Here is a 13,983-nt window from a genome sequence, read left to right as displayed (position 1 = left end):
TTAGTGCAAGCAGTGCCATGATTGCCAAGCTAACAGACAAGAAATTCAGAATAAGAGTCTTGCACTTGTTAGATTATGCAACTGGATAAAATGAATTGTACACTTTACAGTGGCATTGTGGGCTAGTCATTTCTATATGGTACTATGATGTGCTAAGTAAACAGTGCTTAGGGATGGGTTTCACAGCAGCGGTAGGGCACACAATAAAGAGGCAGTGTGCCCTATAACTGCATACCATTCAGGGATGGGACTCATGTCTCATAGAGAGTGCACAGCACTACACTCTATTTTTACTGGAGAAATAAAGCACTGCTAGTCAGTATACTAATTGAAACAGGGAGAGCAGAACTGCAGCCTAAGTGCTGTACAAGAATATAACACTGTAAACATTTGGAGGTCATTTTAATGGGATTATAACTACTAGGCATAAGTGCTTCTTGTCACCGGTGACCTAGGAGCACTGTTTGGCTAAGTGACTTACTTAGAGTTGAACAGTATACAGGTGGTGGCAGATAGTATTAAATCAAAGACTACAGGATGAAGTCATAACCTTAACCTTCTGAGCTATGCTGCTAGACATAAGATGTAAGGCTGTACTGCAAAAGCATGCACCATGCTGTGGTGAGACAAATGTGTAAAATGAGGGTGCACAGCAGGGAAGCACAGTATACCATCCATAAGAATATGATGAAATGTGCTGTGGGGAGGGCAGCGTAAGTTAAGGGTGCAGAGGAGGGTAATATTCCATAAGTACATCAGGATGGTTATTGCAAGTACACAAAGAGTAACATCTGGAAACCAGGCTATACTGAGCAGCATGCAGGGGAAAATTATATGCATAGTGAATCACTACTGCTTGGCTAACACACAAGAATGTGGAACACAAGCCATACGTCCAGGGTGCAGTGAACTTTCTCTCTTGCTAATGGAACTCTATAACTCCAATGTAATGCAGTTTAGGAAGACATCCTGAGTACACAGGGCAGCTTTCCATGAATTGCATTAATGATGACAGATCCTATTCATTCCATCCATCCGATCTGATTTAAGGGTCCTCCAGCTGTTTTTTTTTTTTTTTTGACCCAGCAAAACTAGACTCTAGTCTTAAGCTCTTTTTTGTTTTAAAACAAGAAACATCTTTATTGAATTTTCACTTGTGTCATAGGCAATCATACATTTATATAAACGAAAACAAACCATATTAACATATTTTCAGATGCAAATAATATACATCACATATAATTTGCTATAGTCATTGCCTTTCAAACATTACAGAGTCCATTCAATTCCTGCCTTCCCTCAAACCTCATTCTTCCTCCAAAACATTATTCTGTATGTATTGTTCCCACAATTCCAATTTTTCTATGTAGTTTGCTCCTACCCTTATATTCACTGCTTCTAGTATGGTTGGTTTAGACTTTAAGTTCCATTTTCTAGTAATTGCTTTTTTTGGCAGCGACCAGAAATAAACTCTGCAAGGCCTTACTATGTCTAGGCAATTCCGGTTATGTATCACAGATCTAAACACTCACCCAGTATTTCTAACAGAGTAGTCTCCAGGGCATTTGTAAAGTCTACCAATTCATTACACTCCCAAAAATATGTTCCCAGTTATCTCTTTCTTCCTCATCACACCTCCAACATTTGCAGTCTACCCAAGAAGAAATTCTTTGCAGTCTGTTTTGGGTATAAAAATACCTATGCAAACACTTCCAGGCAAAAACCCAAAATCTTCTAGACTTTGTTATATATTTGGAAGCCATGCATATATCCTCCAATTGTTGCTTTGTGAATTGCTTATTTTATCTTTATTCCCAATCCTTTCTAACCACATGACTGATTCCTATAGTTATCGTACAATAATTTACATGCCCTACTAATTATCCCTTTTTACACAGCAGCTTCTGTTCTAGATTCTGATAAAAACTTAACCAGTATTGGTCTTTTGCTTAGGATCCCCCTATTTTTTTTCTCTTTGCCTATACTCTTGATATCAACCCTTGATGGGGAAGGCAGTCTCTAGCCTGCAGTACAAATGTATACCTGGATTTCTTTGCCAGTTTTCTCCAGTAAATTCAAGCCCCCCTTGCCTATTCTCTGTGCCACTCTTTGCAGTCATGCCTAACAGAAGACTCACCTTTCTCCATTCCCATGTTGGCTTAATTCTTAGAATACTTTCTGCTACTTTGTAAATATAATATTCTGTATGGTTATTGTTATTCTTCTTAAGGATCTGCATCCACATTTTCAGTCTGTACTTATTTTTTGAGCTTCCCTCGGTTTCATCATCATCCCTTTCCACTTCAAATTTTAACTTTCTGCTTGTGCTATGTATAGGAGTCTTAAATTTGTAGCTCTGAAACACCCATTCAAATTAGGTAATCCCAAACCACCTTGTTCTACTGGAAGGATCAACTTACTCCACTTGACTCTTGCACTCTTCCCATCCCCGATAAAATCTTTCAAGTCTTAATTGCTATCTACAACTTCTCTTCTGGCTGATAAAAAGATGTCTGACCTGTCTATAAAACTAAGGTGGAATAAACATTTTCAGTGTTTGTATCTTGCTATCCATATCCATAAAACAGACCTTCCAGTTTCTCAGTTTTTGTATTATCTTTTGTTTAGTCAATTCCCACATATGCTAAGCTGCCATAATATAATTCTTTTTAACCCATACTCCTAAGTACTTCATTTTATCATATTCCCATACATATGGGTATTGCTGAACCAATTTGTATGTGGTTACATAGTTTACAGCTATGTTTTTTTGTTTTACTTTCATTAATTTTGTATCCCAATTCTGTCTCAGAATGTACAACGAGATGTTCTTTCCTGGTTTCATGAGGTACAAAATAATATCATATGCGAATAAAGTCAACTTTTCTTGATTACCATACCGATTATATCCATGAATTTCTGAGTCCATTATTTTCTTTGCCAATGGCTCTTAATATAATGCAAATAAATGGGAATGAGGACACCCCTGCCTGGGTCCTCTGTTCAGACAGAATTTATCAGAGAGGAACTGCCCCACTTTAATTTTTGCCTCCAATCCCTCATATATCCTTCTAATTAACCTTATGGTTGTGCCAGGGAATGCAAATGCTTCCATTGCCCTACTCATAAAATCCCAGCTTACTCTGTTAAATGCTTTCTCTGTGGTATATTCTTACATTCTGCTTCCCTCTGAATCAGCATTGTTCTATTAGTGTTGTGAAAGGTTTGCCTCCCCTTCACAAAACCACTGTGATCCATAGCTATCGATTTTGGCATCACTTTGCCATTCTTTAACTCACTGTAGGCATAACTAGTTTATATTCCATAGTTTAGAATAAAAAATGGACATATATGAAGCTGGATCTGATGGTCTTTACCATCTTTAGGTATTACAACCACCAGAGCTTTCTTCCAGGATGTTGGTGCTTCTCCTTCTTTTACAATGCTGTTAAACAAAACCTTCCAGATCTTTATCACTACCTTCCCTCCTAGCTTCCAAATGTCTACAGGAATACAGTCTATTCCTGCAGGCGTTCTTGTAGCTTACTTATACATCGCCATTTTATCTCATCTCCTACTAGTCTAAGTGCTAATAAATGAGCTTCATATACCAATAACCTTGGTAGCATATTTAATTCTTCAATAAACATTTCCATTTATACTTTTTCACAGTTTCATATTTCTCTGCTTTATACAGATTTTTATAAAATTTCCAAAATATTTCTAATATTTCAGCAGGCTCTCTGGTTATTTTCATTGTTATGGGCTCTCTAAAGCTTGGCAACAACCCTTTTTGCTTTCTGCTGCCTCAGTTGTTGAGCTAAATGTTTTGTGCTCTGGAGTTATCAAAAAATAAGAAGTTATGTGTTACCATAATGTTCCATATGTGTTGTCGATCTTCGTCTGTTCTTGACTGATGAGTTACAGTTCCAATCCCCGGAACTGATACAGCTGTTACATAGCTCACATCAGCCAAAAAACTCTTGAGCTAAAGGTCTACCCATAATGACCTCTGTCTACATTACCTCAGATCAAGTTAGCAATCTTATAGAAGGAAATGTACATACATATATGAAGAGAGGAACTTAACTTCTTTGAAGAAGCCATGTCCAAGGAACATCCTAATTGAAAACCCAGGGCAAAGATCACTTCGTCAGGAGCCCCAGAAAGGGGAAGGAGGGGGGATGTCAAGAACAGATGAAGATCGACAACACAGATGGAACATTATGGTAAGACATAACTTCTTTACCTGATGTTGACATTTGATCCCTTGACATTTGGAAATGTTGTTGTGATCTCTGTCTGTATATTTTGATTAACTTAATCTTCACTTGTATATATTGCTGATATGATCTTTCTTTGCATACTGTTCTATTATGCACGAAATACTGCTCAATAACAAAGTCTTTACTTTACAGTATGTATTATTGTCAGTGTCTGTTGTATTAATTAAGTGGAGCTTTTCTTCCCGGGCCTCTGCCGTAAATGGACCTCGTCCAGTCGGACCATCCCAGTTAACAAATGTAAAATAAAAATAAATAAAAATACATTTTTTCAGTCTTCATCGATTCTAGACTGATGGGACATAGTCCCCAGCTATTTTAGATCCTGGGTGGCCCTATGGAAGAATATTCCTGACAACCATAGAACCAAAGGCAACTCTCCCCCTGGATACCAAATCCAATTCATAATGAGTGATGAAGGTATACGGATTAGCTCATGTTGCTGCTGTTCTGCATATCTCATCCAAGGAAGCCCTTGAATGGAAAACAGCTGAAGTGGACACTGATCTGGTGGAATGAGCCTTCACTGGCATTGTTAGTTTTAGATTGTTTTTGTGATAAATGAAGGTAATATAATCTCTAAGTCATCTTAACAAGGTAGCTTTAGAAACAGATTTTCTCAATGTTGTGCCAGCAAAGGAAATAAACAACTGTTCTGATTTCCTGAATTCTTTAGTTCTGTTGACTGTCTGTGTATATCTAATAAGTGTTGGTAATATTCTCATTTAATGGTAAAATTTGGAAAGAAGATGGGTAGGTCTATAGTCTGATCAATGTTGGAATCTGAGACCACCTTTTGAAGAAAAGATGGATTGGTCCTGAGTGTAACTCTATCCTTATGGAAAATTAAGTAAGGGGGTTTTGAACATAAGGCTTGCAATTCAGATATTCATCTTGCAGAGGTCAGAGCTATAAGAAGTGTCTTCCAACAGAGAAACTTCAAGTCACAAGAAGCTGCTGGTTCAAAAGGCGAAAGTACCAATGATTGTAGAACAATATTTAGGTCCCATGGGGGTAGGTGGTCTTTAAAGGGAGGCTTTAATCAAATGGTTCCCTTAAGGAAGACTTTACATAGTCTATGCAAAATTAAGGATAGGTCTCTGAAGCTATTATGAAAGTTAGAGATGGCAGCTAGAATGACTTGAACAGTAAATGCAGATGCTCCTTTTGTAAAAAGGTTGGCCAGAAATTCTAACACTTTCTCTTCTGGTGCTGAAAAAGGGTCAAGACCATTATCACAAGCCCATATTGAAAACCTTTTCCACTTACTGATGTAGAGTTTCTTGTTGGATGGTTTATGCAATGCTAGCAATATTTTCCTTACCGGGGATGCCTGGTGACTAATGGAATTGGAGGAACCAAGCAGTTAACTTGAGGCTTTGAAGACTGGGATGCACCAGTCCCTGAGGGTGAGACAGACGGTCTGGAACTGGGTCCAGAATCCATGGATGGTGAACTAGATGAGGCCATAGGAAGGGAAACTATATTTGTTGTGGCCAGTAGGGTGCAATGAGAATTACTTGGCTTCTCAACCTGGCTGCTTTCTTTAGAAATAGTGGGATCAGAGGGAAAGGAGGAAAGGCATAGAGAAGACCCCGGAGACAATCAAGAAGAAGAGAGTCTCTTGGGGACTCCCCTTGAGGGGGGAGTAGGGCAAAGTAGCTTCAGCACTTGTTGTTTTGGAGTGAGGCAAAAAAGATCACAGCAAGGCTGGTCCCAGCAATGAAAGATCTTCTTCACTATCATAAGATTGAGTGACCACTTATGAGGTGAAAGAATGCACCTGCTCAGTTTGTTCACTATTACGTTTGAATTCCCTGTGATGCGAGTTGCTATCAGAAAGTGGATGGAGTCTATGGCCCATTGCCACACTTGTAGGGCTTCTTGACACAGGGGGTAGGATCTGGTCCCCCCTTGCTTGTTGATGTTCCAGACTATGGACATGTTGTGTGACTGAATAGCAATTGTTCATTGAGAGAGGATGGGATGAAATGCCTGCAACACCAGAAGCACTGCTCTCAACTCCAGGATGTTGATATGCAGACTGGCCTCCATTGTGGACCAAGTGCCTTGGACTGTCTGTCACAGATAATGCCCCCCACCCCCACCCCATCTGTGAAGCATCCGTGGTCACTATGGCCTTAAGTTGTGGAGGGGCAAATGGGCAACCAAGAAGAATTTACTCTGATTCCATCCACCAGGATAGGTCCTTTTTGCAGCAACTAGTGATAAATATTGGATGGTTCATTAGATGAGTTAGAATAGACCACTGGTTCGCTAGCAACCATTGCATTAATCTCATGTGATATCTCACTAAATGGACCAGAGTTATCGCTGTTGCCATGGTTCCTAAGGCTTGAAGCACCTGACAAACTTGTACTTTGTCTGTGGTGAGGAGAGAATGGACTTGAAACCTTATTTTGTACAACCTGTGAACAGGTAGGGAGGCTATACAAGAGTGCAGTTTTAGATGAGCTCCAATAAATTCCATATACTGAGAAGGACTCAGTTGGGACTTTGATTGACTGTGATGCCTAGATTCAAGAACAAATTTAGTGTGATCTTTAGCGCCTACCTACCGCAGTAGATGTCTTGTGGGAGCTGTGATGAGCCAGTCGTCCAGATATGGAAACACCCAGAATCTGTGCAGTCTCAAGTGAGCTGCTACTGGTGCCATACATTTGGTGAATACTCTGGGGGCTGTAATGAGACCAAAGGGCAGCACCCTGAATTGATAATGACTAACTCCTAGCCAGACGTGATAGAACATTCTTGAGTGTTTGTCCATTTTTATGTGGTAATACGCATCTTGAAGGTCTATAGAGCACATACAATCATTTTCTTCTAGAAAACGATGTATTGACTGAACCATGACCATCTGGAATTCGGACTGTTGAACAAAATTGTTTAGAATGCTAAGATCCAAAATTGGTCTCCAGTCCCCTGTCTTTTTTTGGTACTAAAAAGAATCTTGAGTAAAATCCGGATCCACTTTGGTCTAGTAGGACTTCTTGGATGACTGTTTTTCCTAGCAGCTTTTGCACTTCTAAGGCTTCTTGGAACCTCTATCTGGGTGGAACTTCAGGGAGCCTTGATCGAGTTCTTGGGTGAAGGGAAAAGGGGATAAAGTAACCTCTGGAAATTATTCTTAGCAACCAGGTATCTGTAGTTAGAAGTCACCAGGCTGTTGGGTGCAAAGAAAATCTTCCCCCAACTGCTTCCAGAGGTAAGCAATTGAACCTCCCTTCAGGAGCACTGATAGGATTGGCCAGAGAAAGACTCCCTGGAATCCTGGTTCTGTGGGCCACCTGTGCCTCTAAGATGGTGTCTTCAATTTGAACTCCCCCCTCTGCCCCAACGAGAGTCCATACCACATGTGTCTATGAAAGGTTTCTGGGACTTTTTGAAGTACATCTTCCCATCCCTCTGATTCCTGGAATAGACTCATTGAGGAGCAGAAAAATATATGCCAACAGCAGACAGAGTCTTTCCATCTTTCTCACACCTGGATAGAGTTTCCTTAACCTTGGGGCCAAACAAAGATGATCCATCAAAAGGAGCATTGATGAAAGAAGACTTGAATGGCTCTGCAAACTCACACAGGAGCATCCGAGTGTGTTGTCAAATAGCAACACCTGATCTGGCTGATCTGGTCACCCCTTCAGCTGCATGTGCAATAATCCACCTGGACAAATTAGATATAGACTCCAGGGTAGTTAGCTGGGAGGCCACTTTTTCCTGGACCCCTCAGCCACAGCTCATGCCAGGTTATCTGAAAGCTCCTTGATCAGATCCCTTTGGAGCCTAGTAAAATGTGCCATAAAGTTCAAGGACCTAATAGCAAAGGTCGATGATGCATAGACCCACTTCCCAAATCTGTCCATTGCCCTGGACTCTCGGTTAGGGGGATGAACAGTGAAACTTTCCTCAGCTAGTTCCTTCTTAGTGGCAGCAGCTACCATCATGGCATCTACTACTAGCCCTTTCACCCGATATTGGTGATCGCAGGAGCTGAGAGTATACTATCTGTTCTCCATGGGATTGGTTCTATCAAATCAGAAGCCTTCCAAGCCCACTGAGTGATCAGCTTAATAAGATTGTCAGCAGGGGGAGTCACCCAGGAAGTAGATGGGTGAACTGCAAATGCCTGCAAGTACACAGATTCCTCAGAGGAAGGGTCTTTGGACTTCCAGTTACCCCTCTGGTTTAGGATTTCTAGGATGTCTACAAAGGAGACATCTTCTGGGGGTGACTGGGGGGAACCCTACACCTCACTGAAATCCATGTCCAAACTCCTCAGGGGAGTCTAGGCGTTTCTTCTTACTCAGTCTCTTCCAAGGGTGCTCCTCAGTGGGAATGTCTGAGGAGCACTCAGAAGAGGGGTGGTCTTTGGACAGTAATTTTTGAACATTGGAGCTCTCTGTCCAGGCACTGAGGTTGGTAAAAGCTCTGGCAAGGCAGGGGTCAAAGGGTGAGACTCTGGTAACACAGCAGCCACCTGAGAAGTAGCTGTGGCTAAGGCTGTCTCCATGGCTTGGAAAGCAGCCCCCCCAAGGAGAGATGGAAGCTTGAAACTGAGAGAGACAAACTCAGAACCAGAGTCACACTCTGCCCTGAGAAACCCACTTCCAAGACCTGAGCTGAGGACGGTCCCATAGCCAGCGCAGACTGAAGTGGCAAGGTCAGCTCCGAATAAAAAACAGGAGACAACTCAAGCCCTCTGGACCCAATGGCGGAAGATCGATCCCTGAGACCCATCAGTTCTGATGGCACCAAGGGAGTCAGAGCCATGCTCAGAACTGAAGACAAAAGGGTTGTTGGTGCTGAGACAATTGGAGCTTGTGTGGTTGGAGTCGAGAGCTCTAAAGCCTCTGAGGAGGTCAGTGGAGGAATATATATGGAGGTGCAAAGGGAGAAAATTCCCCCACTCCAGGAAGGTGAGGTGGCTGAGAGGGAGAAGGAAGAACCCTAGCCATCAGAAGTTGTTCCACCAACCTCACAACATCAAATTCATTATTAGATATAATTGTATAACTGATGGATGTATATAGGCAGGTTGTGATTTGTAATTGTCATACTCCTTGAAGGCTTGCAGTAGCTGAGACATCAGAGTGCTTGTTTTATTAAAAATTGGTGTTGATACACTAGCTGGTGGTTTTATTTGAACTTTGGTCTTTCCATTGTGTGGTGCAGCTAGTCCCTTATTTTCTCTTAGACACTCTGCAGAACCTGTCCTGCAATACTTTAACCTCTGTCAGTCCCACTAAATAATGCTAATACTTTTTAATCATATCTCTTTTTCTTTTATTTCTACTCTATTTTTAAACTCCAGTTTAATTTTATCCCACTCCTTAGCAAAATTTTATGAATAACTCCCAAATAATTTCTACTTCCCATCCCTTAAATTCAGTCATGAGCTCCTTTAAGAATCTTTTCCCATCATGCCTTAGTGTGGGAAGTAACTCAGATCTTATTTGCCTCCAATGTAACATGAAGTAGATTTTGATCTCAGAGAAAGCCAAGTGCTGTTCCTCAGAATTTATCATCTAAATTTGTCTAAAATTACTTAAAACCCGTTTTTACTCTGCCTTAAAGTTCTTAGTCCCTATCCTTCTACTGTTGGAAAAAGCCTTTCTTAATCATTTCTTTTCCCACTGCTGTTCTCACCAATGCCACTGTTTTCTTGTTTCAAAAAAAAAGTATGTGTGTGTATGTCTGTATATGTTTACTATTGTTTAACCGAACGTGGTTTAGCCGACTACAGATAACTAAAAATCATTTAACCGAACCGAAAAAGCAAGCAGCGCTGAAATATCTACACATATCCAAACAGCAAGTAACATTCATCCTTACGTCTTCGACATACCCCGGGCAATGATGTCATCACATTGCATATTCAAATTCGGCAATATACTTCCAGGAAATCACAACATTCGAATTTAAGGTATCCCTGCTGTGATGTTTCAGGAAAGGTTACCGTATTCCACAGACACGGCGTGTTGGTAAGTACAAAATCTACACTGTTGTCAGTCTCCTCTTTTGTAAGTTTACAGGCAGACCAAACAGTAATAGTGGCTCTGTTTCCCTTTCCTAGATGTAAGAGAGATAAGGTTAAATGAGCTCCTCCAATAGCAGTATGCATTCGCCTGGCACAGTAGGTGACTTATACCCGACTGAGCTAAGTCAGAAAGGAAAAAAAAAATGTTAGTAGTTATGGGTTATCAGTACTATCTTGAAAAACATACTGATACCCGTAACTGTTGGTGTTGCTGTTTCAAACAGAAAGATAAATGTAAAGGGAGGTGTGTCAAAGAACCCGACATGAATGGTGAGAAACTGTTAAAAACAACCACACATTTCCAAGCTCCCATTCCCATCACTTGTGAAGGTTTAAGGGTTTGTACAGCCATTAAAAGAAGAGCTGCAAGCACATTAGAAGATCCCTGCAAGATTGTGTCCTAGGCATTAGCAACAACCTCTGTGGATGTGGTTAACACATTACCCAATTCAGATGCATTGAAGCAGATGGTGAGGAGGGTTAGGCATAAGAAAAGGTCCTCCAGTATGCATTCACTGGTTGCATTAAGCAATATAAATGCTTCACTCTTCAGCATTAAATGTGGTTCAATAATTGCCCAGCACATAAAGAAAGATGGTGTTGTAACTAATGCAATAGTGTTAACCACTGTTAGTAATCTTCAGGTTATGTGTAGTTCAGAGTATGTATTAGTGGATGGCACATTCCCACTGACAGTTAAGGGATGCAAACAAGTGTATACCATTTAACAACAACTTTCTAAAATTTTGTGATATATATAACAAACTTCAATTAATACATTTAAACAATTAATTAATTATTCAATTATAAAACTTGAACTTTTAAAATATAAAAGTCCATAAGGACTCAAGGTATTATATTTCATAATTAAAAGGATTCTTTTTAAAATAGAAACCTTCATGCAGTCTAGATTACCATAGTGTTCATTATTAAAATGTTCTGTATTCATCTTTCTGTTCTCTGTGACAAAGTCCTTTTAACTCCAGTACTAAGACAAGAGTATCTAGCTCTATTAGAGAATTTTTTTCCATTAATTTCTTTTATTTCCATATTTATATATGAATGTTAGTTAACATGATATTTTCTTTTCCTGTACCAGAAAATCTTGTAAATTTCTGCCTCTCTTATATGAAGTCACTAATTGCACATTTCTCAATGAAATAATTTCCTTCTTAACAAAGTCCCAATATTCTTTAATTATGCCATTAATCACAGGGGAAAAATTAGTATATTTTGTTACAAAAAATAATTTATCTTGATTATGTTCATCATTGTTATATTTTATAGATCTATATTTACTATTTGATTTTTTCTTATTAAATACTTCATTAAAGCTATTTATAACATTCAGTTCATTGTAACCTCTATCAATAAATATATTAGCAGCTTTCAGGGCTTCACTAGAAGCTATTGAAGCATCACTGCTAAGTCTTTTAATTCTAATGAACTCACCATATGGAATAGCTGTTAATGTATGAATGGGATGGCAACTAGTGCCACACATTCTCCAATTCATTTGATCAAATTTTCTATGTATACTTGTAATTATTTTTTTACCTTCAATTCCAGTAAGCGTAATATCAAGAAAATTAATTTTATCTCCTATGCAAGTGTCATCAAATTTAATACCAAATTCATTATTATTTAATTCATTAATAAATATAGTAGATAGACCATGTCCCCCATCACATATAAAAATTAAATCATCTATAAATCTATAGTAACCAATAACATGTTTTATAAAAAATGAATGTCTATAAATGTATTTATTTTCAAACATCGCTGTTCCCTTCAATTGTTGATATAAAATGCCATTAAATTCAAAAATATTATGGGTCAAACAAAACTCAATAAGTTCCAGCAGAAAATGTGTTTTAGGGTTATCACCCATAAAGACTAATATTGCTTCCAAACCAAATCTGTGTACTATATTTGTATATAAGCTTACTACATCAGTGGTAATAAAATACATACCTTGTGACCAACAAATATTCTTAATTTTATTTAAAAAATCATAAGAATCTTTGATATACGAGGGTAATTTAACAACCTCTTTTAACAAATATTCATGTAGTAGACCACATAGATTATATGTAAAAAATGTATACCATTCACTGCTGTTTGCAGGGAGGGATAGAAGGCAAGGTAGCTCCTGTGGTGTATGGTATCCTTAACTCAAAGGCCGAGAGCAATTACGACTGCTTTTGGACCACAGTGATTGATCTGTGTACCCAGCATGATTTGATATTTAAACCAGAGATTGTGTTGTGTGATTCTGAAAAGGGGGCGATTAACAGTATTGTCAAGAATGTACCATCCTGTAAGGTGAAGGGCTGTTGGTTCCACCTGTGCCAAATTGTGTGGAGGCACATTCAAAAGACACTGCTTGCTACCCTATTTGGATCAGATGTATGATTTCCCCTACTTTGTAAGCAAATACCTGCACTAGCCTTTTTGAAACCTGAGGACGTCCTGCCTACTTTCCAGTTAATCGAAGCTGATATGCCTCAGAAGGCTAGACCATTGTGTGAGTTCTTTAAGGAGAATTATATTTTGGAGAGAACTTGCCATTATGGCAGTAGACATTCCACATCTGAATGTATTCCACCTTTATATAGCACTGACTTTTGGAATCAGTATGACACCTGCCTACTGGGGTATCCAAGGACACAGAACACTGTTGAGGGTTGTCACAGATGCCTGCACAGTCTGTTAAGGAGGAAGAAATTGTATCTAAATGATATCCTGCATGCAATAGCATTAGAGCAGAACCATTTAGAAGATCTAAAGCACAGGGCTTTGACATGCCTTCCTCTGTCCCCTAAATGGAGATGACTTGTACAAAAGGAGCCATCTTTCATGAAGTTATTAACTAAGAGGAATGATTTCACAGCATGGGGGGTTGTGCAATTAATTGCACAGCATTGTTCATTTTAATCATTAGTCATTCTTATGATATTTACAACAGTATTGGGTGTGCAATGTTTCCTCACCAGTCACATGTACAGAATTGCAGGAATCAACTTTATAAGACACGGAACATGGCTTATATACACTGAAGGTATTCATGAATGGGACAGTGCTTCACATATTATGTAGATGGTGTTCAGATGTTGGTATTGCAATGGATGTTTGGCAGTGTTCGACATTAACATCGAATATGGAATTCGGCAATACACAACGGCGTTTTGAGCATGCACATATATTCGATGTTATGACTCGGTATTGTGGTTCAGAAATGTTTTTTAGTTCGGTTAAACAATAGTAAACCGTCTGTGTGTGTGTGTGTGTGTGTGTGTGTGTGTGTGTCTGTGTGTGAGTGTGTGTGTGTGTTTGTGTGTTAATAAATATATATATATATATATATATATATATATATATAGTTTCACTTCATAATCTTGAATTGCTGAAATCTCGAATTTCAGTATTTCAAGACCATGAAGCCAAAACCATCACAAGACCAACACTCACAAAGCTGAAACCAGAACAATGAACACACAGTACACACCACACACAAACCACAACACCCACACCACAAAACAAATAAACACACCAAAACACCACACAGGCACACACCTACAATACAGAAATGCAGGGGGGCAAGCCCGCCTGCACCCCCCACACCCCCCACTTATATATACC

The 13,983-nt window shown here is 39.3% G+C and overlaps 1 protein-coding gene across 1 annotated transcript in view; it reads left to right on the top strand.

Annotated features, from left to right (window-relative positions):
- The window catches only part of LOC122794082 (testis, prostate and placenta expressed), a 694,197-nt gene that overhangs the window by 358,749 nt on the left and 321,465 nt on the right, over positions 1-13,983 (top strand). The window lies entirely within an intron of this gene.

Source organism: Protopterus annectens, chromosome 1.part0 (genome assembly GCF_019279795.1).
Source record: "Protopterus annectens isolate FY-2018-M chromosome 1.part0, PAN1.0, whole genome shotgun sequence".
NCBI classification, from domain to species: domain Eukaryota; kingdom Metazoa; phylum Chordata; order Ceratodontiformes; family Protopteridae; genus Protopterus; species Protopterus annectens.
This window is presented reverse-complemented; position numbering and strand designations above follow the sequence as displayed.